A 23,689-nucleotide genomic window follows, 5' to 3' on the forward strand; every position below is an offset into this window, starting at 1 on the left:
GGTGATGTGAGGATAGATATGGCTAAAGCTTGGCATGTCAGATTTTGGACTGGATGATCTTAGTGGTCTTTTACAACCTTCATGATTCTATAATTCTATGATTCAGATGCCAAGTAAATCCATGTGACAGATAAATCCTACCTGGAGCTTTGAGTTGTTCTTTTCAACCTCTTTCAAGGACGGATTCTTAAAGTTAAGATAGCAAACATAAAATAGTTGAAAAAAAAAATGCACCACATCCCAAAAACCAATGAAAACAGAGGAACTATTCGCCTTCGTTTCAGTGAGGTTTGGATCTGGCCATTGCTTTGGCCTTTGGCTGGGAGAGAAGTGGAGAGTAAACACAAGTGAGAAGTGGGCAACCAGGTATGCAACTTCTGCTTGTGATTCACCAGTGAATAAGTGCTCTGTTTGGCCAGGGTGTTGAGTGGCTGCATCCACATGTCCACTCTTGTTCAGGTCGTGCTCACAGGAAGGCAGCTGCATATTTGTGGCTGGCTTCAGTTGGGAAAGCTTCATTCGAACCAATAAGGATCCATTCTGCTCTACCACCATCCCCACCAAAAATAATCTGATATTTTAAGGAGCTTGCACTGCAGATTTCCATGTCTCCAGAATAAAATTGCATCTTTGCAGGGAGAGGAGGAAAGGGAGTCTCAAACCAAAGCATTTGGGAAACCACAAAAGGCTGCGGCTGACATCTGTCTTCTCATTCAAGCTGGATACACTGGAGCAGCAAGTCTTACTCAAAGGGCAGAAATTAGAAGCAGCCTGTGCTGACAGCTTCCCAAAGAGATCTGCCAAGGGCAAAGAGCAGCCCCTATTTGACCATAGATCAATGGTCTCACCCACCAGGATGAGTTGAAGGCAGGAAACAAGCTGCTAAATGGGGTGTCAAAGTCCTGTAAGAAGCCCTGGCAGATCCTCATCACACCTCTGATCTAATGCAGGCTGAAGTTGGTGTGGATGAGGCCTTGACCACAGCGGGCTTTGAATTGAACTTCCAGAAGTATTTACAGTGATGCAGCTCCAACAATTTCAGCATTGTGTCTTCCTAAATGAGTACAAAATCAGGCCTAATAATGGAAACTTTTCTGAGCAGCCTGATACTCCAGAGCCTTCTACACACAGAAGTAGAGGGATAATAATGGTAATAAAATAAGAGCCATCCTAAAGGCACGGTCCCAGCTGTTACCAGTCTCATCCAGTCCTTTCTGCCTGCTGTTCACCCTGGATGACTGCAATTTTTGTTGAAAAGGGAATGTACCTAGAAAGTACCTATTTTTGTGGTGACCAAATACAGCATCTGTGAGGGGATGTGAGGATTTTCATGTTACACTCCCCAGATTGCTCAAATAAAGGAAACTTCCATCAGGAGAGGGTCCCAAGGTACAGCTGAGATGAGCTGCATTTAGGGGCTCTCAGCAACCCACGTAATGCCAGCAGTGCAGGAGGAATGGTCCTTCTGCGGAGCAATAGGAGATGGCTCCCAGAAGATGGTTCCACGTCGTCTGCATCATACAGGATTATAAATTTAATTGATCCACCTTCATTAAGTATTTTGAGATTCTCGGAGTTACACAGCAGCATCGTATTTACATTCCTATTAAGGAAAGCAGACCAAGCGAAGGAAGAAAAGGGAGCTTTAAAGACAGCAGCAAAGCAAAAGGAATAGAGATTCTCTGCAGAATGTTTTCTCAGGTGTAAGAAAGGGAAAGGCTGTTTGCAGCCAAGGACATCAAAGGCAGGGAACCCCCTCCCCAAGCTGTGCTGGTGGGGTTTGGTTGCGCTTGGCTCTGCAGCCAGGAGTGACTCAGAGGGACGGGGAACGATGTTTTTCATGTGTAATCCGGAATGGGTAGGAGCCTTTGTTTGGAAACCTTTGCAACTCCCTGAGTGAGTTCATCCCAGTGAGGTCAGCAGATAAAACATATTGGAGACAGGTGCAGAAATCACCCTGGGTTTTTCACACAAGTGTTTTAAAATGCTCTTTTTGGATCAGTCCTGGGTGGTGTCTGCTCTGAGCTCGGTTCTCTTACTTGAAGGGGATGCTGAATGCAGCCAAATGGTCTTGTGGTTATGGTGCTAAGTACCCCAGGACTCTTTCTTTCCATGGGCATCCTAGATGGCTCCATCTCACACCCTCATCTGCAAAATGGCAACACCTGCAGTGCCCTGCAGATGTGACCGCCCGGAGTCAGCAATCCTGGTGCTGATTTCACAGCCTTCCAAAATTACTTAAGAACAAAGAATACATAACAGTGCATTGCTCAATAGTTACACCCCATAAATGCACATGGTTAGGAGAGGTAGTTCCTCTCCCACGTGCAACAGAGCAAGACTGGCTTGTGAAGGAGTTTGTATGACACAGCTTAGCAAAGTGACCCAGGACATGTCCTCCTCGTCCCTGTGTCCCTTTGACTGAGACAGGGACTGAAGGCATTTGGGGGGAGATCAGGAATTTGTAAGCATGGGGCTGAGTTGGAGCACTTTGCAGTTGCATGGGCTAATGAAGAGAACACTTTGTCCTGGAAAATGGGAAGTCGGGTGGGACTGCTGGCTCTGGATGACCTGTTGTGTAGCACTGGCTAATTTGCCCATTGTCTCTCTTGTCTATTTAAATCTGAAGCTCTTGGGGGCACCATATGTATTTACACAATGGAGCCACGATTTCCATAGCGCTCGTGCTAATTATCCAACACAAATAATTAATGGATGGAACAAGTTCTGGCTCCAGAGTTGAGCTTCTAACCACCTGCCCTGCTCATGACTTTAGGCCAACTTGATTGCAGCAGAGTGAGCACAATACCATGAAGAAAGCCCAAGTGTTTTTCAGAATATAAAGGCTAAATATCCAGTAACCCTAAACCACATCAGCCCTTTTCTTCACCTAGTCTGACTGCATCCTTCCATAACTCCTAAAAACAAATGGTCTAATCAAAGACCAAAACATTAACGCTGTTAACCACCACTGGATATTACCGTGTCGCAAGAATAAGAGCGGCAGCAGCAAGCTCTTGGCTCCGTGCCATCACTTTATTACTTATTACTTATTTTTATATAGCCTTTGGCATGGCAAGGAGTCCTTCTTTAATTATAAACAGGAATGAAGAAGCCACAAGAGGAAATCATACGGTATTGTAGCCGGATAACTGGTACTGCACTGATTACACAGGGGCTCTTATCAAAGCTGACACAGTGCTGGGGCTGAGCAGATATTGTGCTGGAAGCCACAGGCTGTGCGTGGGAGAGAGCCTCGAAGCGGACGTAAGAGCAGTGTAATTCTGCTGAATTGAATTCTCCATGGAGAACTTTTTTTTTTTGTTGTTTCCCTTTTTTTCTCTCTCTCCTTCTCTTCCCCCTGCATTGAGGAAATAGGAGAAAAGTAAAGACAAGTCCTGGGAGATGAAGAAATAAGATGAATGTGTAACCTTTTCACTTCTGCTTTCAACATGTTGGGGGAGTTGGGGGGGGGGGAGGAAGAAACCTCAGTCTGACACAGAGATGAGCTCTGGATGCAGACAGTTGTTTGTGGAACCATGAGAAAACTTCTGAATCCTATTTACGTCTGTCCTCAGAAGTGGGTAACTATCTTGCCAAAGCTTTGCCAGTCTTCTGGAAGGACCATCAGTCTCACCTTCTCTGTAGGCTCTCAATGCTCAGCCTCACCAAGGCGTGAGGCTGCTCTGAACATCTCACAGAGTTCCAGAACAAGTTTGCCTGGGACTGAACACCAAGTCCCCAAAGGGCTGCTGGAGCAAAGGCCATAAATCTACTTTTTTTAATAGTTTCTCCACCTCCAATAGGCTTTGAGACCATGGGAAGAATCCTACTGTTTTGGATGCTGTTCTCTCCATGGGTAGATGCATCTCCAGGGAGGAGGATAGCACAAGGCCGTGTCTGTCCGTTTTGGTTGGAGTTTCAGGCTTTCTGCACTGCTCATTATGGGCTGTGCTTTTGGCATAGGTAATATTGGCTTGGCAAAACTTCTGATTGCCCAAAATATGGGAAAAAGAAGGATTGACCTGCTTCAATAACTGCTACTCCCAATGTGACCAATGATTTTGTTTCTTGAGATCATAGAATCATAGAGTCATTAAGGTTGGAAAAGACCACCAAGGTCATTAAGTCCAATCGTCAACCCATCCCCACCATGCCCATAGGATCTTCCCTTTTGATCAGATACCAGCCTTGTCTGTACATTTAAACACAATGATCGTAGAAGCGTAGAATCATTTGAGTGGGAGGGGACCTGTAAAGGCCATCTGGTCCAACCCCCCTGCAATGAGCAGGAACACCTACAGCTCCATCAGGTGCTCAGAGCCATGCCCAGCCTGAACTTGGGTGTCTCCAGGGATGGGACTTCCACCATCTCTCTGAGCAAACTGTTCCAGTGCTTCATGACCCTTATTGTAAAAAACTTTTTTCTTATACCCAGTCAAAATCTCCCCTTGTTTAGTTTCCCCTTCTTTTCCATTTCCCCTTCTCCTATCACATCAGACCCTGATAAAGCATCTGTCACCTTCTTTCTTATGATCTTGCAGCGAACCCTGCAGAGGGTCAGAAACCTCCTAATTTTGTGGGGTCCTATATTAGCAAAATGAAGCCTTTAGAGCTTCATTGTCTGTTTTTTCCCCCTCGGTTCCCACTCTTGATTATTTTTCCAGCCAAACTCATTGAAGGCCAATAAATAATAGTGTCAGAGCTGCAGACATCTTCCAACCCTTTTAATTTTTTCCCAAAAGCCCCAGATACCATCTATGCTGATTGAAGCCAAGCACTGTGGAGGGTTGGTGAATGTGAAGCTTTCATTGCCTACAATCTATAAAGGAATAGAAAGCCAGAACATATTTTTATTGTGCCCAAAGGGGATTCAGATCAAGGGTTTGGATGAACTTCCTTGTCTTTCTTTGCTCCAAGTACTTCTTTCTTAAAACAAAGTAGATAATTTACTAGTGATTTGGGTGATAATGTGGAGCCAAATTCTTGGTGGTTTCCTTCAGTTAGTGCCCTCTGTAGAGAACTGTGCTCTGGTGACATCTCAGGGCTATGGAGCAGAGTCACAGACAGGTCCCACTGCTCTACCTGAGGCTACAGCTGCTCAGCAGCACGAGCAGCTCATGGGATGAAGCAGGAAGGCAGAGGGGCAGAGAATCCCCTTGAAATTGAATGAGCTGACAGCGAGGGGATGAATCACCTGCTTCACAGCGGGAGATTTCAGCAGTTTCTCTCTTTCCCTAAATCACTAAAAAGACAGTAGTTCCATTATTTCCCCCCTCATTCCTGCGTCTTTCTCACAGTGAGAGGGTGAGGGCAGGCAGAGCGTCTCCAGCAGCGAGCAGAGGGTAAATAACGAGCAGTGCAGAGAACATGGATGAGATTCCATCACACGTCACTACGCATCCAGCTGGGATGAAGGAAAGCTGTCACACTTCTAAAGACACTTAGAGGCATTTTGTCCAGAGGTTAAAGCACAGCCTCTACTAGGAAGACCAGAGGGCATCCACTGTCCACTCTCCCATCAGTCCCCTTTGAGAAGTTTCCCATGGCATTGTCAATGAAGAACTCCCAACTCCAAGATCAGCGTGGTGTCCCAATGACCAGAAGAGTGCCCACATGCATTTACTTAAATGCTAAAGCAAGCGTATCGTCAGTCTTCTTTACTAACATCCCTGGTTGTTACATAGCATTCCTCCTCCACTTACATTACCCACATTTGTTAGCCATCTATCTATCACATTTATACTCCCTGAGCAAAATAATAATTTGTAGCCTCACAAGGTGCAGTGAAATGGAGATCTACCAGGTTTAGAATTTTGAATTAAAAAGAAGTGGCTACCAAAAAAAAAAACTGGTTTATAGTCTTGTTTTGTCCTGTTGCCTCTCTGGCCCCAGACCAGTTGGTTGCTGCCTTGGGGTCTGGTCTAATTTAGCCTTGAGCTCAGGTGGGACCTCTAAGAACTGTTGTAATACATTTTCCTCTTGAACACCTCAAACTATGAATAGTCAAGATGGACAGAGGAAAGGAAAGGAAAACAGAGGCGCAAAAAATGATACAGATTGCCCAGAGATGTGCAATGCAGCAAGAAATAGGCCAGGGGTCTCGTAATGCCTTGTCTTGTTCTGAAATACTGATTGTGAGCTATGTGAATATTTACAGCCCCATGGCTGCTGCCTGGTGTGAATCTAACCATGTCTTTTGCAGTGTGAATATTCTGATGTCTCATTTAAGGGGTATTTTTGTTTCCATGCAGACATTGGCTCAGTTTGGGAACAAATAAAATTCAATTTCCAGTTCAAATAAGTCCTTTATCTGAATGTAGTTAACCATAAATATACTGCTAATGGGCTGGCTGGTCTTCAGATACTACATTTGCCAGAATGTGTGGCTGAGATTATGAAATACACATAACTGAAGTACAAGAACATCGAGAAGGCAGGTAATAATAACAGCCTGAGATGATAAAGGGCCGTTGTAGTCATTAGAAGAGATGTTAGCTGTGTTATCAGCAGGGCAGGGAGCTCCGGTAATAGGTCATAGCTGGAATTTCTTATTTTAAGGGTCTGCTACTCAGCAAAAAAAGGAAACAAAGCAGCAGTCTTGCTTCTGTTCTCAGGCATACTGTCACAGACAGAGAACTGAAGCTTGCCAGCCAACATCTCCTGTGCCATTTAAAAGCAAGTACAGAATCATACAATCAATAAGATCGGAAAAGACCTCTAAGTCCAACCCCAGCCCATCCCACCATGCCCACTAGCCACATCCCTCAGTGCCACATCTCCACGGTTCTTGACCACCTCCAGGGACACTGACTCCACCACCTCCCTGGGCAGCTTCTTCCAGTGTCTGATTACTCTTTCTGAGAAGAAGTTTTTCCTCATATCCAACCTGAAAGGAACTATTCATCTCAGCACAAGCCCTCATGCCCTTTATTTGTGCACTGAGAAAAGTGGGAATACACACCAGTACACCGTGCTTCATGCTGATGCTTAGTCCTGAAGGCCTCCAACAGTGAGACAATGCCATTGGTCTTCCCCTAGCTCTCAACTTTCAACTTTGCTGATTACCGTGATCCGTGGGGAGATGCCACAGCCTCCATCTGTGCTGAAATGGACTCACCTCAGAGCTCTCTTGCCACTGAATCAGAATGGTAGAGGCTGTATTGGATTTAATCTCTCTCTCTGCATTTTCAATTTTAGGTTTTGCTACTTCAGGAGATTACTGATTATGGACTAATTGCATTATTTGTATAAAAGAAACCTCTCATGACCCCAACACAAGGACCAGCATGTCCTAGCTACTATACCACTCACAAGCCCAGATACAATCCCAGAATCATTAAGTTTGGAAAAGACCTCTAAGATCCTCTAGTCCAACCATCCAGACTACCACCAATACTACTCACTAAACCATGTCCTTAAGCACCACATGTACACGTTTCTTGAACACCTCCAGGGACAGTAAGTAGCCAAAACTGGGCTAAATGGCAAAAATGTCAGTATCATAGAGTATCCCAAGTGGGAATAGACCCATATGACAAGGGACTTTCCCCTAACAGGTGGAAACTGAGGCAAATGATCTTCCAGGCCTGACTCGGCAAGCACGCACATGTGTGCTTAATTTCAAGCATGAGTGGTTCCTTAATGTCTGTGATTTAAAGGATTACTCATGCTTAAAATCAAATACACATGTATGGATAGAGAGAACTGGATCTTCAGTCTCTGTGCCTGAACTGGGCCCATCTCACTTAGAGGCAACAGCACCTCCTATGCTTGTGTAACTCGTTGTAACCACTAAAACAATCTTATCAGCAACATCTGGGGGTTGTACAGCACTTAGCACAACAGATATCTGCAATTATTTGGGACCTCTGCAGTAATAGCTTGGGGAAAGCTGAGCATTGAAGTTGTGCTGATGCCATTGTTGGCAACTCCCTGCACCTCTGGCATCTCTGAAATCCCACTTTTTAGGGTCTGCTCCAACCAGGGAGCACAAACAGCCTTGTCATGTTTTATTCATCCACCCCAAAAGGGCTTCACTTTAAAACCATCTCATTCTGCCACTTCTATTCTCTTTGTGTAATGTAATTGCATTGGGTCTGCTTTGAGGCTGGGAATAATGATTCCGTGCAAGATTGACAAAAACTTTCTTCCACTCGTTAAGATGTGCTAGCAAAGAGAGGAACATTGGTGCACGGCAGAAAATAGTACTCCTCTCAGCCCCCAATTATTAAAAATGGGTCTCAATTTAAAGCATGAGGATTTTATGTTCCCATTTAAACCCTTCCCTGGCTTAACACTGAATATTCTTTATCTTTATTCATGTCTAAGCTCTTTTTAAAAATCCTCCTACGTGTCTTCAACAATATCTTGGAATAATGAATCCCACCGTCTAATTATGATTTTTTTTTTCTCTCAAAGCTTTTTTTAAATCATTAAAAGGGAAAAAAAGTACAATCCAACCCCACAGTACCTTCTCAGCAAGAACTCTGAATTCTGCTCTGCTGAGTGAGCATCGTCGTCCTCTCATCACCTTATGGGAACAGACAGACACACTGCACTGGGCACCTGAATAAAGCCAGGGATTAGCGTGTTGCTTTATGCTGAGTCCTGGTTTCAAGTGCAAAGTGGTGCAGCTCAACCATTGCTAGAGGAGAGCTCTGAGATGACCATGACATGTGCAGCAGGTGTGTGATTGCAGCAGATTAGTGCATTGTAATTTTCCCAGCTCCTCCAGGCAGTCAGTGGCATAGGGTTTATCAGCAGCACCATGTTACCAGCACGTCTTCCAAATTAAGGAGAAAATGTTCCATCCTGCCTCGTTTAAGCAGAGGAGAAGAGAGCTTGTTTTTCTGTCAGCTTTTTCCATCAGCGAGAGTCCATCACCATGGACCAAATGATGTTTCTGCCTTTCTCTGTTGCTCAAATGATGCAAAACAAAGCAGCAGCTCCAGCTTGATGTCATCTCCTTGCGCCTGATGCAGACCTTTGTTAGGGCTTACGCTTTCATTTTTAATCATGGAATTATAGAATCATTAGAGTTGGAAGTGACAGTGGTCGTCTAGTCAATGGCCATGTAGTCCAGTAAAGGTCATGTAGTCAACAGCCATGTAGTCAATGGTCATCTAGTCAATGGCCATGTAGTCAATTAAAGGTCATGTAGTCAATGGCCGTGTAGTCAATTAAAGGTCATGTAGTCAATGATCACGTAGTCAATGGTCATCTAGTCAATTAAAGGTCATCTAGTCCAAATGCCATGCAATGAACAGGGACAATGATCTTCTTAATGGTCTTCTTGGTTTATTTCCACCATGCAGTGATAGGAGAGAGTGCCAAAATTCATCTTTCTCTCTGATCTTATTTCCCATCAGGATACAGGAGCTCAGATAACCACACACAGCCATCCTTGGCGAGGGATGGAGCTTGAGCTGGAGCTCACGGCCCGCTCCCCTTCTCCTGCACAGTGGGATGCTGTGCAGCTCAGCAGCACTGCAGTGCCTAACGAGCAGAAATCGGCCCTGGTGTGGTGGGGGTTTTATGTAACGTGGGAGAATAGGGGAGCCCAATGTCTAAGGAGGGAAAATTGCTTCTTCCATAATGACTGTTCCGCTGCTTAGTACAGAGTGGAATAATTAGGGTTTCTTTTCTCTTTAATTAGAAAATGGCAAACATAGATTAATCAATTACAAATGCCTCTTTATACTGCAGTGCACTGTAATTAACATTACTTAAATGTGTTAACAAAGTAGGAGGCCTGTATTTGTAAAGCAACTTCTTGCTGCTTTTTCTTTCCCCGGATTCCCGGCTTGCAACATGTCTGAACCTTTTCCGTTTTCCCTTTCTGCTCTCCCCCCTCTTCCTTCTGCAGAGATTTAGCAGCTCTCGATGGGATTTTCAAACCATTATGGACCGCATAATGTTAGCAAAATTGTGCTGTCCAAAACCCTTTTGGCTGCAGGAATTAACCCAGGGGAAGAAGTGGAATCGGCAAATTCGCTGGGGTCACACACGACAATAGCGGAGTAAAAATCCAGGAAATACAATAACTTGATTCATTCCTTGTTTCTTAACACCGCTGCCAAAAGCGTGATTAAGTCACAAAGAGTTCGATTTGGGACACTTAGGAACAAAACCCCGGCTCCATTGACATGGTCTGTTTTCAGAGTACATCTAGTGCTTGTGCTCACTGCAGCAGGCCGGCATTTAATAGCCTCAAAAATAACGGAGGGACAAAATTAGCGGAGGATGGAGCAGGGGAGGGTGAAGGGAGGGCTTTGGGGTGGAAGCACACAAACAGCAGCACAGGAGGAAGGCAGGGGGCTGCTCACCTGCAGCTGAGGCCGGACAGCGCTGGGAGCAGCGCCCGTGGCTCCTCCATGCATTGCTGCCATCTATTGGGAGCAAGCGGCTTGCTCTCACCTCGATTCCCCCGCCAGGAACCGGCGAGATGTCCAACCCCACTGAGATGTCCAACCCCACTGAGATGTCCAACCCCATCCACGGTGAGTGCATCACCTCCTCGTTGTGGGATCTTCAAGGCTTTAATGCTTTAGGGCATACCCCTTCTGCACACATTGCTTATATCCCAACCCGGGACACTCTGATTCTATGACCCTGTGATTCTATGATCTATGAACAGCCCTTAATTTCCCTTCGGGACTCCTAAGTGTTGGCATTGTTCCATCATATTCAGTTTTGTGGTGCAGTGATTGCAGTAAGTGTGGATACATAGGAAGTATTTGAAAGCAATGCTGCTTCCATTTCGATGCTCCAGAAAACGGTGACCCCTTGCACTGTTTCTGCATTGCTAATTTGAATGAGTTTTGAAGGAACAAACCAAGCAACCAACCACATGGTGACCAGAAAGGACAAACCTGTGGCCCCAGGGGTGAGAGCTGTGTGCACGTGATGCGTGTCCTGATTGAGAGGTTTGTGACTATCAGATTTCTGTAGGTGGCTGCCTGCTCTTTTCTTCTCCGCTGTAATTTAAAGACACTTAGCACCTTGGATCTGCCCCAAGATGAAATAGGTAGAGCGGGGAACGGTATCGCTCGCACGTTCATCACTGCATGAAGCCAATGGAAAAACAGGTTTTGCCATTATCTCATGTCTTTGTCCCGGTGAAGAATAAGGCACAGTTCAGTGTTTTCCACCCTGCCCAATGGGTGTGATGCAGCGTATTGCTTTGCCTTGCAGTCATCCCTCCATCTCAGGTAGGTGGTGATGGAAATGTGAGCATCCCCATCTTGCCAAGAGCATCCCCATTTGGCCAAGAGCATCCCCATCCTCATTCTCTACAGTCCCTGTCACTTCCCTTAGACTGGCAACAGGTCAGCCCCTCTTGTACAGCTCTCGGTGATAGCTGGTTGCAAGATGCTGTCGTTTCGGGGGTGATGGGCACCGCATCAAATGAAGCAGATGCTCCTTCGCAGCACAATCTCACAGGGACTAGCCAAATATAGCAGCAGCGTTCTGCTCTCTTGCAAAGCAGCTCCATTCAAATTCACAGCTGGTGTGTTTCTACCTCCCATATCGCCATGCAGCTCCTCTGAGCCCCTCTCACTTCTGCATGAAGGATATGCTCCAGCCCCACTCAGTTGAAGGGGATAGGGCAGTATATCTATAGCTTATCCGCATTGCTTGGATCCATTAAGAAGTATTGCATAAAGCAGAGTTTGTTGCATCCCACCTGTGTTTTGTCCTTTGTTGGCACATTTCCTTAAGACCTCAGATAAAAATGAAAAGGGCTTTTATGTTTTATTTCTAAGCCTTCTAGAAGCAATTAGGTGAAAAGCACTCTGCCTTTAATAAGCTGCACATGCACCGCTCGGTGGCCTGACTGCCAAAACCTGCCCTGCCGTGCACAGAAGGACCTTTCACACTGTGAGCATCGCTTGGTGAAGGATGCAGACCCTCCAGATCCCAAAGTTTGATGGAAAGCAGGACCCTCTGTGAGAGGGGCCCTTGGGAGGTTGTTTTCTCAGTGCATAGCGTGCACCCATCTACCCAAGAAACGAGCCCGGTCGATTCCTGTATTCTTTCTTTTTTTAATGTGCGAAGTTGGAGATGCAGCTGATGAGGGTGCTCGCTATCAAGTGCGTGGTTTCAATTTGGGATGCTGCTGGCCCTCCTCCCGGGAAGGATGCTTTGAACTGAAGCAGCGGCATGTGGCTCACCACAGCTCTGCTGACACAGGAGGCGCGGAGCCTTTGAGAGCTGCCTCCCTGCTCCTTTCATGCCGTTATGTTGTGCGGAAGCCGGGACCACAGCAACGCTCTGGGTGGGAGGCTGAAGAGCTGTCTCTCCTCCTAGATATTGGCTGGCTCGGAACAAAAGTGCGTGTGGGAGGGGTTGCATCTTATATGCTCGAGGATGCACAGGCAAACAGCTTTGTTAGAATGTCACCGAAGATGATTTTGGAATTGATAAGGATGAAGCAGCTGGTGCTTCACAGAGGAGTGTGCAGCACTGTCAGGAGGGCAAGGGGGAAGGAGGCAGAAGTGGGGATGGCAGAGCGCTGGGAGAAAGGGGATGCAGTGGTTACATGGGAGTGGGGCTGTGGGGTTCTGTTCGTGCCTCTAGGAATGGATTTTGATCAGTGGGCGAGCAGTCAAGGAGCAGGATGCTCGGAACCTCATTGAGTTCTGGTCACAACTGTGCATCAGTTTTTGCCTCCGTAGAGTGCAGGCAGAAGGTTCCCCTTGAAAAAAGTTTTGTGGAACTTCATTAATGAAATATACTCAACATTGTTGGGGAGAGGAGAATCGTAGAATCACTGAGGCTAGAAAAGACCTCAAAAATCCCCAAGTCCAACCCCAACCCATCGCCAGCATGCCACTAACCATCTCCCTCAGTGCCAGATCTCCACCATTCTTGACCACCTCCAGGGACAGTGACTCCAGCACCTCCCTGAGCAGCCTGTGCCGGTGCACGACCACTTTTTTGGAGATACTGACCTCTTTATTTCTTGTGTTCCCCACTGTGTGGTTAAGTTGCCTTGTGTTTATCCTCTTGGAAATAATAAGGCACACTGAATCAGCACTTGAATGCAAATAGGGTAAAATCAAATTCTATTGCATGTTCAGCAGGACCATGTGCTTTCCATATCACATAGCTGATGTATGTTTATTTTTCAATAGCAACTGTCCATCACAGTGTGCATTTATGTAATAACTTAGTTGAAAGTGAGTTATTCTCAGAGAGCTTAACTTTGCAGTGGTGAGTGCTTTCAATTTCCTGGAAGTATATTCGGTGCAGTAACTTCTGGTTAGGCCTCTTTTATTTAAAAAAAATATTGCAGATAAGATCTCTTGAAGATGCATTTCAAACCTCTGATATATGAGAAGGGCTGCGTCTGAGCAACATAACCTGGGAAATGACAATTGCTTTTTCTGAGTGAGAGTACAAGGGCACTCCGCTGCAGGCATGCTGAACTAAAAATCTGTATGTTTCTTAAACAGGAATCATTTACTAAAGAAATAACTTGCAACTAACAAACATAAATAGACTTGCACATAGCTTGAGTTCCAGCTTTGTCTTCTTTGTTTACCAGGAATTTGTCAGACAACTGTCTAGGGCTCTAATATAACCCATAGAGGCTTCAGGCAGCTACATAATATATTGCAAGAAAAACTTTATGCAAGGCATCTCTTGCCCAGAAATTCACAGCCTGTTCTAGTGCTTCTTGTTTCTAACCGTAACCATGCTGAAAAATTCTCCGTAACTTGCAAAAAATTAGTGTGCTAACTGCTTTCTGACATTGATAGTTTGCTTGGGGAGTAGGTCACCTGGAGAATCCCCAACACAGCAGTGCATCAGTGAATGTCAGTGTGCAGATTTTAATTCTGATGAGGACACCTGTGCCCATGTCCTGTGGAATCCACAGAATCACAGAATCGTGAAGGTTGGAAAAGACCTCTAAGAGCCCCTAGTCCAAATGCTGACCCATCACCGTGCCCACACAATCATTAGAGTGGGAAAAGACCTCCAACGTCACCAAGTCCAACCGTCAACCCATCCGCACCGTGCCCACTCATAGAGTGATAGAATCATTAAGGTTGTTAAAGGCCGCCAAGATCCCCGAGTCCCACCCCAACCCATCCCACCCATCCCCACTGACCACGTCCCTCAGTGCCACATCTCCACGGTTCTTGAACACCTCCAGGGACAGCGACTCCACCACCTCCCTGGGCAGCCTGTGCCTGTGCCTCACCACTCTTTTGGAGCAGAAATTTTTCCTAATTCACAATTCAGGTATCAGGATGAGTCTTACTGCAGCACCCACTCCCTCCATCCAAAGACCAACGATCGATTTTGCCTTCTTCCATGCCGGTGAAGACCCTGTGGATGAATTTGGGAAGGGAGCAGGGTTGTCTGGGTGCTGGAGCTGGTGCTGCCTTTTCAGACAGGAAAGTGTAAAAAAAAAAAAGAAGAAGAAGAAGAAAAGAAAAGAAAAAAGTGCAGCTCTATTCAGCCTTTTTAATGAGAAAGCTGAGGCCGCTGGGGGGATGGGAAGGCAGGCACAAGTCTGGCAAATCCTTTGAAGAGTTTGGACCAGCGACTGAAATGTATTTAACTGTTAGATATGAAACTCCAGCCTTTCTCCCCCTACCCCCCCCTTTTCAATTAACAGTTGGTCCCCAGGCTAACAGCCTGCTGATTCACTCACACGGCCATACAGCTGATGCTTCATAAAGTCTCTGTGTTAATCTAATCCCTAAATAGCTCTGGTCTCCATCACAGTCGCAGCGGCGATTTCGGTTCCAAATTGTAATTTTATTCTCATTGCCTCTGAAAAGTCAATAGGTTCTTGGAGGCGTTGCCTGCCCGTCGGATGGAAAAGGGCTATTGTACACCCAATTTAACATGCCCTTCGGTATGGACAGGGCATGACCCAAAGCTGCAGAAGTCAGAGAGGCTTTCCGAGAGCTCAGAGTGGGCTTTCGGAGCAGGGCTGTCTCAGGCTATTCTCAGTTTCTGTCTATATATTTAGATGGGATTCTGTGCCTGTATTAGGGCCTTCCACTGCTTCTCATAACCAGAGTAGCTGAGCAACTCTGCATTCTTTGCATCCTTGCCCAAATTTGCACTTTTATTCCCGGAAGCCACGCTGAAGCGCAGAGCTGGTGTGAAGGGAATGAGTTTGCAGATTTTGCTGTGAGCTGGCTGCCTGGTGGCATTGTACACTAAAATAACCAAAACTCCAGCCTATTTTTAGAACTAGAGCATTCTCAAAAGCTTCCTGCCTTCATAATTTTTTTTTCCCCTATTGTTCACTACTTTGGGCTGCACTGTTGCTCCAGGCTTAGCCCCAAAAGCATAACTGCCCCAAAGAAGGGAATTTTGGTTTCTGTGACATGGGTTCTTGTATTACATGGTTGCACCCACAGCTCTTCTAGCTGTCTGATAATTGCTGCTAATCAGCTAGTCTCCATTGCAAAGCTACCTCGGATCCAGTGTATGGTGTTTCATAGAACCATAGAATTAATGGGGTTGGAAAAGACCCCTAAGATCACCACATCCATCCAACCCATCCCCACCATGCCCACTAACCATGTCCCCCAGTGCCACATCTCCATGGTTCTTGAACACCTCCAGGGAAGGTGACTCCACCCTAACCCTGATTTCAAAGCAGGACCTCTCTTCTTGCCTGCAATTTCTGGAAAAGATTTAAGCCATTTTCACATATTGCTCCTTTTTTTTTCTCATTAATGCTATCTGGTAAGCATAGCTCTGAAAACCCTCAAAATAATACCTGCAATTAGCTCTCATTCACCATCAGGAGTTCTCCGTAAGAGGGACGATCTCAGCTGGGAAATCAGGAGCTTTCTGCTGCAAGATTGCTAAGAGCCCTTCAAAGATTTGGTAAACTCTTTGGGTTAGCTGTTCAGTAGGATACACTGGTGACCATAGAGCAATTGTCTGGATCTGGGGCCGACTGGACATTAACCAAAGCTTCTTCTCTGACTCCATGATCTTGTAGACCCATTGTAGACCCGTCTTGTAGACAGTTCCATCGTATATCACAGCATCATGTATCTGCAACATGGGAGATTTCAGAGAATTGCCACCAGCTCGAAAGCAATGTAGTGAAGGATGGGGAGTGTTTGGGAGGGGGGAGAGTAACACTTCACCAACAAATTGGCAAAAAGGTGGAAGAAGGAGGATAGAAGTAATAAAGCCTATCCAGTCATTACCTCGCCCTTCTGAATAGCACAGGTTGGTTTCTAGTTTTCTCAGCCTTTGTCCATCCGTGTCTTAAATATCACAAGAGATTAAGCTTCAAATTACTTGTGTAGCGTGTCCAGCCAGGTCTTAAATATTTAGATCTGAAACGAGCTGTTGGTGAGTGGCTGGGTGGTGCCGTGGTGCACGCGGGGCGGTGGTGGCCTGGTGACACCCAGCAGGTCCCGTCAGTGGGAAGGCAGCTGGCAGGAAACGGGCCCCTTCCTCAGGGTATGAAGAAATATTTCCTTGAGCACAGGGATTAACAAAGCCTGGTTTCCCACAGATTTGTGTCGTGTGGGCAATTGTTAATTGCTAGTGAAGCTTTTCCCACAACTGGGGCTTTTGACATCTTCCTTCTCTGCTTTACCCTGTATCTCCCCTGGAGCGCTCATATCCAACGTGTGGTGCTCAGATTCTGTAGGTTTGAAGTGGAGTGGTTTGTAGGGTTGTCTTCCAACAGCTACCCTTGCTTACAACTTATTTTCCCCAAATTTGGCATGGTGGGGAACTCTGTCCTACGCAGCTGAAAGTGCCCAGGGAATTAAAATGATCAGAAATGTGCACATGCCCATGCATATGCAGTGTTTGTAGAAATGTCACCTTGTTAAATCAGGCTAAAATTACCAAGGATGGATTTGAAAATCACGGCAGGCTTTATGAACTTCATTGGTTTTTTATTAACTTAGTGGGTTGGGGAATTTTCTTTTGTTTTCATTTTATTTTAGGGGGAGTATTTTTGTTTGTTTGTTTGGGCTTTTTTGGCTTTTTGTTTTATAGAGAGCCCTATAGCGATATTTGGAATGAAAAACATGCACGATAAAATTCTGCTCATCTTGAAATGAGAATTGTGGGCATTATTGTGGCTCATTCGGTGCAGGCAGAGCAGGACCAACATCCTGATTTATTTGTTTTATGCTCTAGCTGAGATGTTGGTTGCTTGATATTCGCCATCCGCTTGTGTATCAGTGCCTGTATCAGTTTCCCAGCTCCTTCATTGGGATAAAAGAACTCCTTTGTTCTATTTAGAATTAAAACTGAGCTAAGACAGTGGCATTTCCCAGAAAAACACCCTCAGCTTTAGGTGTTTGTGATGGACAAAGCTGCTGCTCTGCTGGCGGATGTCAACAAGAAATCTCAGCCAAATTCTTCCATGTGCTGGCGTGAACTGGGGCAAACTCCCAGTTCATATAAGGCCTTTAAATGCATATTCCTATGGCTGAACACCAGATAAGTGACAATTAGAAAAGACAATCAATTTGTGGCTGCTCTGGTTTTAGTTCCCATCTGATGCAACAGCAATCTGGAAGACAAATCTTAATTTAGGACTACAAAGGGATTGTTCTTTCAGAAGATAACGCGCTGCAGTCCGGGCTGTTATCTTCCGTGCAAATTGATTGTCCCATTTAGCAATGTCTCAGTGTTCCCGTCGCTGGTCCAGGAGTTGGTTTGATGCCGAAATGGGCACTGCAGTGCTGGGTAAGGGCTGGGGGTGTGAAGCCTTTGTGCTGTTGGATGGGTTCTGCGGGATGGCTCAGCATCCCTGAGCAGAGAGATAATGGGGGAAAAGTGAACTGAAGCCATAAGAGTGTCCCCTTAGGAAATGGGTAGAGGTGACACTACCCATGTCTCCCTTGCAGGTAGGGGACATCCTCAGATCTTCTCCATCGTTATCGCCGTTGAGCATCCTTTATCCTTTTCCCTTCCATTTGCTCTGCTCCCCAGGTCCCATTTTCTTTTAGGACTCATCCGTCTGCTTGGTAGCACCTTCTCCAGGCTGAAGCAGGTTTTCTGACTAAGCTAAAAATTCAGGTTCTTCCCTGCTTTGCTAGTGACTGCAGAAAGCTCCAAGCAGCTGTCAGATATTTATGCAAGCCCTTTTCCTCTTCTATTTTAAGTTCAGTTTTGATCAAAAAAAGAGGATGGGGGAGAGAGGGGAAGAAAAAAAAAAAAAAAGGAATCTGCTTGGAAACCACAGTACATTACTCAGAGCTCCCTGCTTCTTTTTCCTGCTTGCTGGGTGTGAGGTGCAGTGATAAAACACTGCTGGAACCCATCCTGCCCACAGGGATGAAGATGGGGGTGGGGATGCCCCCTGGTGGGTTGGTGGTTGGACTGGATGATCTTTGTGGTCTTTTCCAAACTTAATGATTCTGTGATTCTGTGGGGATGGCGGTGATGGGTTGACAGTCGGACTCGATGATCTTAGTGGTCTTATCCAACACGAATGATTGTACCATTTGAAGCCAGCTTACTTCTGACATAGCCCAGCCCTTCTTGCTGCCCAGTTTGAGAGCTGACTTCATTAGCTTCTCCCCTGGAGGCCAACTCGTAAACTTCAGCCAGGCGATGCACGGCTCTTCGCAGCCCTACTTATTTAGCAATGTTCAGGGTTTGCCATCCGAAGCAGCAGATGGAGAAGATTGTAGGCACTGCAGGCAGAGCGGGGTTGGGAACAAGCTGTGTTTCTGCTTGGGTTTAACCTCCTGGGAGAACTGGGGGTTAATGCTGTGCTCAGGACTTTGCGTGGCGATGGGGGAATTGAGGGCAAAGCAGCCCGATCCTCTCTGCGTGGTTTTGGGAGGAAAGAGGAGGATGGTGCTGCCTTTTCCCCTAGTTGACTTAACGAGTGTTAAATGGTGAATTATAACATCATAGAATCATTAAGATTGGAAAAGGCCATTAAGATCATCAAGTCCAACTGTCAACCCATCCCTACCATGCCCACAGAATCATAGAACCATTAAGGCTGGAAAAGACCACTAAGATGATCAAATCCAACCATCACTCATGTCCACTAAACCGTGTCCCTCAGAGTCTCCACGGGCAATGAGACACCATCATTCAGACTGAATTCACGTTGGCTGGGGATATGAGGGATATCTTTTTCTGAGACCATCTCTGAGCTCATGGTTTTACCATCAGCCCTAAAAGGAGCAGAATTTATTGCTCGTGTGGAACCTCAGGGAAAATGAGGAAAACCTTCCTGGTTTTCGTCTAGGACAAGGAACGTCCTGCAGTCTGTGCTCTGATGAGCCCCAAATCCAGGAGGCACAGTGACTCCAAGGGCCCTTCAGCCTTAGGGTTGCATTGGCTGCTAGTGAGCCCCTGGCACAGAGTTCGGGGCCATAATCCCCATAGGGCCTTTCCCATTTGCTTCTATATGTTTTGAATTATGTTCTACTCACTCATCCCCCCCTCATTTAACAAGCACTGTGTTCTTTAGAGCTTAGCAATTAATGGTTTTTCCATGACAATAATTTTTCTAGCTTCTGAAAAAATCACGGGGAAAGAATGATTCCCATGTTAAATGCTCTTGTCAGTAGGGTAACCAGCGTGTTTAATATGTCAACTTTAGGATCTGTAACTTGTTACGGTAATAAAAACTACAAAATGACACTCTTGCAAAACAAATTCCAGTAACTATTGACTAGAAAAGTTTCAAGAGACTTTCTCAAGAGCAAAGTGAGAATGCTGCCATGTCATTCCTTTTTTTTTTTTTTTTTTTTCCCCTATTTTATAAAAAGCTGTTGTGCAAATTGAAATGTATATTGCTGGCTGACTCCTGCCTGCCTCATTTCACACCTCGTGCTGAGGACACCCTGCAAGAGGCCGAGCAGGGATTGCTCCTGCCTGCCTGTAAACAGGGGAGAGATCTTCCCAAGGATCATGCAGAAAAAGCAATTTCATGATTCATGAAGGCTCTGGCCATAGATCTTGCAAAGAAATGCTTGGCAGCTTTAGAGAATAGCTGGGTTTATTTTAACCTTTAAGAATGACACCAATTTCACAGCTGTTAATGCTATGTGGCTCCTACGCTTTCCAATGCAAATTGCACATGAAGGGCTAATACATTTTGATGAAAGGGGGGGTGAGGCAGAATCTCCATATTAATGTGCCAATATCTTTGTTCTGAAGTGTTTAATTTTATGCTTTAATGAGAGATCCTCTTTCTGGTTAAGGCAAGCCTTTGCAAGAAACTATTTGGATATTTGCTGGTGTCATCAGGCTGTGGAGCAGGGAGGGGGAAGGACATATGGTGAGGTTTGGGGCAGAGTGGGGGTCCCATGGAGATGTGGGGATCCCTTGAATCAGGGTTAGGATTAACTCTTGCTGCAGCCAAATGAATTGTGAATTTGGGCTCAGGTGAGGAAAGCGAACGTGAAGGGCTGGACGGATTGCACTAACTCTGTGTGTCAGAATTCTCTCCAAGCTGGTGGCCATGGGCGCTCGGTAAGAGTGGAGGAAAGTTGTCAGCAGTGCCCTCAGAGGGTTGGTTTTACCTTCCATTGAGGGATACGTCCAGTGGCCAAATCACAGCCAGGTACCATGAATTGAGTGCTGAAAGTTCCTAATCTCTAATACATAGTGCACATCCGGGCTGAATCAAAATCTCATTGAAGCAGGCAGTCAGGATTTAGAGAATGGGATTACAAGTAATGCTGGGTTATTACTATTAATCGCTTTTCATCATACACTGCATTTACAAGATACAAAACAAGCCTGGCAGAGATATACTAAAATGTGTAATTGCTTTTATTAAAAAAATCAAATTGTGCGGAGTGAATAAATCATGTTGTACAGCAACATGAGAACACCTTTAACTTGCTTTAACAATTAACTCAAATGCAGCCCAAGACAATAGTTGCAACCTTGTGCTGGGCATTAAGCAATTGTACATTAAACATACAGCGGTCACAACCCAATTAAACCTATTCTGACTTTTTGCATATAAACCAGCGTTATTAAATCCCTTTGTTTAGCAGGAAAATTGTGAGTCTTTTTTTTTGTTGTTGTTCTTTTTTTTTTTTTCTGCTCTCCTTGCTTCCAGGTTTACGGAGCGAAGGCCAACGAGACGGCTCCCAGTGGCTTTGTTGGGGCAGACACCCAGGTAACTCAACTTGCATCCTGCCTCTTGGAACAAGTTCTGACATCACTGACTCCGGTGCAGCCGGGGTTATTCATTTGGGCTAAGCAGATTAAAAGGTTCTGCTTAGCCTCTCCCTTACTTTGCTTTTATACTGTCCGTGTAATTGAAGCTACTCCTGGTTTATAACTCCGCAACGAGGAATCGCATCCAGACAGCATGCAGTGACGCATCAGAAGGATGGCGCAGATGAAGGGCGAATATTGAATTCGGCGGTTAGCCTAATGTGCACCTGTTGAGGAGCTGGTCTGGCGAGATGTGCACGGGCGGCTGGCGAGCTGTCAAGGCCCGGGGTTTGATCCTTTCCCATGAGGTTCAGTGCACAGAATCACAAAATCATTGAGATTGCCGAAGACCTTCCAGGCCATCTCATCCGTCCATCAACTCAAGCTGGACTCGGTAGGTGTCCGGTGAGATTCCAACCATCAACTTGAGTTGGACTCAGTAGGTCGCCAGTGAGACTCCAACCATCAACTTGAGTTGGGGGCCAAAATGGGGTGAAAAAAAAGAAGGGGGTGCAGTGGGATTGTGTTTTTCACTAAAATGCCGAGTTTGGTGTTTTTTTTTGTTGCCTCGTTTTGTGCACCAAAGAGATGGGAGACCCAACTGGTGGTGACTCAGCTGAGTTGATGGTTGGAATCTCATTGGAGACCCATTGAGTCTCATCGCTAAATCATGTCCACCAGTGCCACAAACACACACCTCTTAAATACCTCCAGGGATGGGGTCTCTACCACTTCCCTAGGCAGGCCATTCCAATGCTTGATCACCATCTCCATTGGGAAATTCCTCCTGATAACCCAGTCGAAACCAGAGGACGCATGCTCAACGCAGCACGATGCGGCTCTTCAGCCGTCCCCTAGAGCACCGTAACCGAGCCGGCTGCCGGCCGAGCCGCGAGGAAAGGGTGGGGTGGCTGCGGACGTGTGTGCCAAAGTGTCGCCGCGCTGTTCGCTGGGAAGGAGCCGACGTGCGGGGCCGACGCAGCCGAGCGTGGCTAACTCCCGAGGTGCTGCAGTTGCTCACGTCCCTCCGGAGCGCAGCGAATGCAATGGGTCCGGGCTGGGGAGGGGGCTGAAAGGTGGGCAGGCATCGAGTTACACAAAGGCAGCTGAGCACAAAGAGGGGGGGGGGGGGGTGTGGGTTTTGGGGCCCCCCTTTTTTTTTTTTTTTTTTCCCCCCCCCCCCCCCCCCCCCCCCTCCTGGCTTTGTATTTCTTTGTGAGGTTGGACAAAAATCATAACACCTTGGGAATAGGCGAGCAGCGGTACAATGGAGTGTACTGTTCGATTTAATGGGATCTCTTGAATGGGAATGGCACGAAGGGGCTGCTTCGCTCAGGGCTAACAGTGACCTTTTTTTTTTCCCCCCCTTACATGTATCAGGCAGAAAACAAAGGTTTGGAACAGGAATCCTTCTACTTTGGGGCAGCATTTATCCTGCATGGGAGGGGGGAGGAGGAAATCCTTCCAGCAGGTTACACTGAGCCTTTAGAAATGATGAGTCAGACCTTTATAATTACCATTTTTATTTTTATTGTTATTCTGGGGGGCTTTTTCTCTCCTGATGGCGTTTCTCAGATCTGGGACAGGTATTAATAGGAGGAAGGAAGACTTTTAGGGAACATGTTCTTCCATAATAGATATTCCATCAGAAATATTCCATAATTAAATATCCCACAATAGATACTCTTCTTGTGTCCCTAAGTCTTCTTGGAGCTCTGAGTACAAGAGAGAAGCCAATCCCTATTGGCAAAATGGAATTTTCATGGGGATTTGTAATTCTCGTTGCCCTCAATATGCAAAACAACCAATGCAAATGCACTCTGGTATTAAAGGACACAAATAATTTTCTAGTACAGCAACTCAGTGTGGGTCCTTCACTCCCAAATTTATTTTCCAGCTTTCTTAAAGCAGTAGGAAAGGTGCTGGCTTCATAGGTTGGAGATTTGAGCAAGTTTTTCTGCGTATTGTAGTGCTTGTTGCCATTACATTCCATCTCTTTTTATTGCTATTCATCATCAGAATGGGTTGCTTTGAAAATTTACAGCAGGTACAAACACTATAGCATGTACAGCCCTAAAGGAGTCAATCAGCCCTGGAGTAATGATAGGAGAAAGAATAGAAAATGTGCTGGAAGAATTATGGGATCTATAGGAACTCCTTCATAGCTTGGACTCCAATCAGGATGTATACGTGCTTGTGTACGGATCTGTTTTGCTTTGCAAACTATTCCAGTTCAGATCAAAACACTAAAAAAGACCAGGAGGAATGTTCACCTTGGGGGTGAAGGGGTGGAGGATTCGGGCTTTGAATTTGAAATTCAATTTTGTGGAAAATGCAATGCTTCCACTCCAAATAGGACTTAGATAGGGTGGTGATTCATCCCCCATTGAAGTCAATGCCAGAGTTGCTTTTGATTTAATCAGAATCAAACCCCATGGGATTATTCTCACTTGCAAACTGGACTGGTCCTATTAAACAGAGAAACCACAGTGCTTTTGCAGGGCTGGTTTTTGTTGGTTGTTCCCCCCCCCCC

General features: G+C 45.8%; 1 long non-coding RNA gene across 1 annotated transcript in view; it reads left to right on the forward strand.

Annotated features, from left to right (window-relative positions):
* The window catches only part of LOC110387214, a 46,441-nt gene that overhangs the window by 21,199 nt on the left and 1,553 nt on the right, over positions 1–23,689 (forward strand). The window contains exons 2-3 of the long non-coding RNA XR_002432439.1: positions 21,056–21,115; positions 21,264–21,550. This is a non-coding gene — a long non-coding RNA (uncharacterized LOC110387214). The remainder of the gene's footprint in view (positions 1–21,055; positions 21,116–21,263; positions 21,551–23,689) is intronic.

The sequence above is a fragment of the Numida meleagris genome, chromosome 21 (assembly GCF_002078875.1).
Source record: "Numida meleagris isolate 19003 breed g44 Domestic line chromosome 21, NumMel1.0, whole genome shotgun sequence".
In the NCBI taxonomy this organism is placed as follows: Eukaryota; Metazoa; Chordata; class Aves; order Galliformes; family Numididae; genus Numida; species Numida meleagris.